General features: G+C 41.6%; 1 long non-coding RNA gene across 1 annotated transcript; it reads left to right on the top strand.

Moving 5' to 3' along the window:
- The first annotated feature begins 1,216 nt into the window (after window positions 1-1,216).
- Window positions 1,217-4,626, top strand: LOC140655928 (uncharacterized). Its single transcript, XR_012043910.1, has 3 exons — window positions 1,217-1,268; window positions 3,579-3,645; window positions 4,517-4,626. It is a non-coding gene; the product is annotated as an uncharacterized lncRNA (long non-coding RNA).
- The last annotated feature ends 891 nt before the right edge of the window (window positions 4,627-5,517 follow it).

Raw genomic sequence — 5,517 nt, forward strand, 5'->3', positions numbered from 1 at the left:
ATACCTCTGAAAGTAATACCAGATCCCAAGGGCTGGCTACATGGAAATCTCCTGCATCCACAGCGTTCATTAGGCCATTTGCCTCTATAAAGATCAGACAAATTTATGTTGAGCTAGGTCACATGAGGCCAAAACCTCACCTGCTTCAGGCTTTCAGGACTGTACTTTAATGACAATTTAGGGTCTAATGGAAGGCCAGGAAAAGGGTCATTTTATATCTGGAATATACTAGTATCTAACACTGAAATGATGTAATATATCTGATTGCACATTATGTATAAATCAGGACAGCTTTTAGTAGAAAGACCATATGTTCTCCACGCCGATGGAGATTTACACAGATTCCTGGGACTACCTGCCCGGGTTAAGGCAGCGTGACTCTTTATCTCCCTTCCCAAAAAGCTTGGCCGCAGCGCTACAGTCAAGCTGGCCTTAAAAAAACAACCAACAATAGCAACAAGGACAAAAAAAGCCCCAAAGCCAGCAAGTGTGTAGTCAGGCATTGCTGCCATAAAGCTCGGCGCTGGCATTCTTTAGGAGCGGGGCGCGGAGGGGGGGGAGTTGCTGCGTTCCCCTGGAATGCGGCGAATGGCTTGTAAATTAGAGTCCCTAATGAAACTGCACTGGTGTCCAACTGCAGCAATCATCTGGTTAAAATCAGGCAGTAATTCCACTAATTTTACTGCCCTTCTCCCAGCCCTCAACGCCTCATTTAGGAAAAAATGTTTATGTTCCCCTCAAAACACCTGCATTTTAACTTGGGTCCCCAAAGCAATTATTTTTATTTTATTTTATTTTTAAGACTTTCTGTTGTGCAATGCAGCATCCCTCCCTTTTCTGAACTGAAGCACATGAATGCCCTGGGATTCCCAATCTTCAGACATATTTAACTAGCACTGTTTTTCTTGCACACTTCACAAGCTTCGCTATCCTGTATATTTTCCACCCACAGCTGCTGTCCAGAAGTGTTTAGGATACATATTTCCCCCCCACACCCCCCAGTAAATGATGAAATAAAACTACGTAGAGCTGTTTACATTGTGACTAAGGAAGTTAAGGTTGATAGAGGTGATAGTGACTGACACTTACCCAATTTCGGGCTTTCCAAAACGTCTGTGGCTCTTATGATTTAGTTTCTACCAGACCTTGTAGACATTAAACAGCAAGAACGAGCACTATTCTCACTCAGAAAAAGAAACATTATATAGTGGATGCTGGAACACTACCATGATGTGCTGTGAGATCTTACCATCTGCTGTTCCATTAGGGTGAGTTATTAATTTTATCTCCTTGGTTTCATGTACATTTAAAGCTTTGATAGATTATGACTAAAGATCTCCTTCAAAAGTTGTAAGCAGATATCCCCAGCCCATGATGATACCATTGCTTGAAGCACAGGCATCCCAGATGAGGGAAATAGGATTCCCACAAACAGTCAAACGTCTTCCTTTCTCTTCCGTCCTCACAATCCTGAAATATTTGGCTTGCCAGCAAATTCTGGCACAAAACAAATAAATACGGGGGCCCACCCATTCCCCAGCCATCTGCAAATATCACCATCCATTTACTGAATTGCTATAGTCCTTTTAATCAGAGCAAAGCTTCCGCCAGGCCAAGGTGTGCTAGTGCTGGGGTATAGATCATCTGGTCAAGGCTCCTCAGTAAAATAAAGCCATACCAGGTTGGCAAAACTGGGATTAGGATCAAATTCCTACCCTGTTTCACCTTGGAGAATAAAGAATCAAGACTATGCAAGGTATTGCAGCTATCCGTATGACAGTTTTTTGCAGTTATAACTGGGTGGAATGGGAATTTTCCATACTAAGCAAATTCCAGAGGGGACACTAATTTGTTGAAGCTAAAAATTAAGCTTTCTCTACCTAGCAAGGAAAATGCTGGCCATGGTGATTTATGAAGAAGCAGCTCAGGGCAGAGACAAAGCTGTAGCTCGAAGCATTCAACTCAAGTGTGGGGCACCATCTCCCAGTTCCCACTTCCTTGCCTTCACACCAGCGTAGCATGCTCTCGCTGTTAGTAAACCTGGAGTCAAACATGCCTAAAGAAGAAGGGAGAGGGAGGGTGGTTTGTTTTCGTTGCTCAGTCATTTGGAAAACAGCAAAATCTTTGATGTCCTCCCAGTAGGAGAAGATATTTAGAAATTTAGTTATCTAGAAATCTTTGCCCCCCCCAACACAAGAGAACGGTTTTCTTCCTTGTGCTGTTGCTGTGTAGATAATCTAGTTATTCTGGACACATGGCAAAATATTTAAGTGGGAAGACAGTGTGCTGACTGCAGCTAGGGGCTGATGGAGACCCAGGGATCCAGCATCCTACAAGTGCGCAGAGAAGCTCTGCCACCCCTCGGGAAGAGACCTTGCCCTTTTCTTGCTGAGCTGACGGGTAAGAGCAGAAGCTGGTCATATCCACTGAGGGCTGAAGCCCACAATGAGATGAGGAAAGCAGAGCAAACCCGATTCATGGCCACACCTGGTCACAAGAGGAGATTAAGGAAAAAGAGAAAGGCCTATTGACAGCACCCAGAAACACGTTGGGGGGAGGCAGTAGCTGAGGCAAACCAGCAGAAACAGGCCCATGCTTAATCTCAAACTTCAAAGAAGAAAATTCCTCAGAGCTAATAGGTCCCAAATCAAAATATGGTCAGGTATGGAACATGTGGTCACCACAGCATCCTGGACGTTGTGAGAGGTGAAGGCTTACAAAAGCAACTGGGCTTCTTCCTCTTTTTAAAAATATTTTTTGCTTGCCTGCTCTCTTTTAGCCTTTGTTTTGGCCTCACTGTATCTGAACTCCCTTGGACTTGATGGTGCAAGCCTACAGCTGAGCAGGATGTACAAATGTAATCCCAATAATATACGGGAATGAAGGAAATATCATATTGAGCACTGTATCACATTCAGTTTTAATTAAAATTATCACAAGCAGATTTATGTTCAGTGTAACTTTTCCTGCTGTTTCCAGGTTGTATTTATCTTCTAATTTGATTGCTTTTCAGTGCCGTTTATGAAAGCTGCCTCCCAACCAGAGATAATGCTGCATTTTAACACTTTAACTGAGTTTGTACTTTCAATGAGCTTTATGCTTTTTGAATTTTTACTTGATTTGACATCTTTCTGAGAGCTGGCAGAAGCAACGTGTAGCTTGATGGTTTAAAATGTGCAATCGTTGGAAGGTAGAGAAGCAGCCTTTCTTCAGCTGACTCTTATTATGAACTCACTGGTCGGACTGAGACTCCAAATCAGCAAATAGCATCCCATTAAGGTCAAAAAGCCTGTTGAAGAGTGTGGTGTCTGTATGAGAAAAAGAGAAGGTAGGGGAGCTTCCTGTCTAAGGTGTTAAAGAAAACCTATTTGAAGGTCTAATCTTTGAATTTCTTTGGGGAATATCATTCTTCTTTTAATTTGAATGAACTCAAAGCTTCAAACTCCCGGTATTTCTTCCGATGTTTAGCTAAAATAAACCAGAAGTGATAACGGTTCCCTTTTACCTCTGAGATTCCTAGTTGATTGAGTCATTAATAATCTCCTAATTTCTATGTTTTCCGTTCTTTCTGTCTTCAGGGATCTCTGGAAGCTAAAGGTATAAGAAAAAACGTATTTTACTGGGAGCTTTTCTGCAGTTTGACAGGTGAGAAGTAGAGAAAGAGACTGCTTTTCATAAGGAAACAGCACAGCTAAAATTAAAAGTAGGACTTGGCTCTTAACAACTCTAAATTACTAGACAATTTGGAACCCACATTTCACTGCTTGACTTTTTGCTTGAAGAAGTCAAACCAGAACCTCAAACACATTCATTCTCAAACCTTAGGAGATTTCACATCCTGATCTGAGCTTTGCAACATGCTCCCATTTCTGATTAATGCATACCAATCCTACTCTGTTATAAAGTCAAATCAATGCCAAATGTGGTGGTGATTTTTTGATAGGGAATAAGCAACATCCACCAATATATTTAACACAGGTCAGTAGACAGCCTACAGTCATGACAGTCTTGAACTAGTGACCTAGAAATGAAAGACTCCTTAATCCCTTTACCAAATCCTAAACCACTCAATTCCTGCCCCACCTCAGCAACCAAGGTCTTTTATAGATGTGCTGGAGGGTAATATGTAAGCCAGCAGAGTGTAAATTAAAGAGGAATAAAAGGCTCTACTTGCAATAACATCGTAATTGTGGAATTTGAGAAAATAAGGGACTCAGGAGAGGTCTTCAGTCAGCTTGTCTCAAATTCAGTGCAAATTTATTCTGAGAATATTTTGGCACCTGCAAACAGCCCAAAACTTTTATAAGCATCATAGCAGGGGAAAAGTGATGCAAGTGAAAGACTGCAGATAGACTCAGAAAAAGGTCTTGATTGTTCATCTGACCTGTTGGCTTCCTCTGTTGCTACATAAGTTTACTTTTATGCTTGTCTAACTCCACTCCACCAATTACTACGACGACATTATAAAGTCACACTGGCATACAACTGGAGTGTTTAATCAGTTCTCTTATTTCAGCTCTTCAGGGATGTAACTCACGCCTTGCAAAAGAAGAACGGCAGCTACAGCCCATTCATCTCTTAAATCCTATGTCGTTTAGTCTGGTATCTTCATCTTTGTCCTGGGATTGCCGTGTGAAGACGTTCTCTTCTGCGTTTTCTTAGTCCTTCTCATAGGTCCTGACAAGATGTACCATGAGAAAAGTATTCATTTCGGAAGCTGTTTCCTATAACATAATAGAACCTTGAAAAAGGAGCGGGTTTGAATTCTAATTGAATTCAAAGCTACACAGCACAGAGGAACAACAGCAAACTCTGTGCCTGTACAGTTGGAATTTTGCTGCCAAATGTGGTTAAACAGTTTTTCACTTTTCCCCAAAACATGAACATTGTCTAAGTAGAAAAGTATTTCCATTTGTAGAAGGGACTTTTTTTCATTTTGTACATCTGCAGGCATAAAAGGACCATAATAGACCACAAATTAGATCCGGGAACTGAAACAAGCTCAGCTTGTAACTGAGACCACAGGTCTGTAAAAAAAACTATAGCATCATTTTTGGGTGAGCTCTTTTTTTCTTGTTTGTTTGTGTTTTTTTTTTCTTTTATGGCAAAGCAAATGAAAACTCATTTTATATTCAAATATGACACCATCTGTTCCCTGAGTTAGAAAAACTGGGTGAACTGATCCAATATACATTGCGCTAGAAGGAGGGGAACAAATGCAGAAAATATCTCTTTCTCTCATCTCTCTCCTGTTTTGCGTCCCACTGTTCCATGACTTGACCACAAAGGACTTGCAGATGGCACATGAGTGGTTTTTTTCTGTTTGATCTGGTCCCTCCATTCTTCTGGGCTAGAATTTTCCCTTTCCCAGTGTGATCTGCTGTCTGTTTCCTCTTCCCTCTGACATAGCCTCTCCTAATGCTCTTCCCCCTGAGGTGATGGAGAACAGCTCATGTAGGACCTCTTACCAGAGTCCTGTGGCATAATTATTCTCAGAGTGGTGATGCCACTGGGCAC

This window comes from Ciconia boyciana, chromosome 8 (assembly GCF_034638445.1).
Source record: "Ciconia boyciana chromosome 8, ASM3463844v1, whole genome shotgun sequence".
In the NCBI taxonomy this organism is placed as follows: domain Eukaryota; kingdom Metazoa; phylum Chordata; class Aves; order Ciconiiformes; family Ciconiidae; genus Ciconia; species Ciconia boyciana.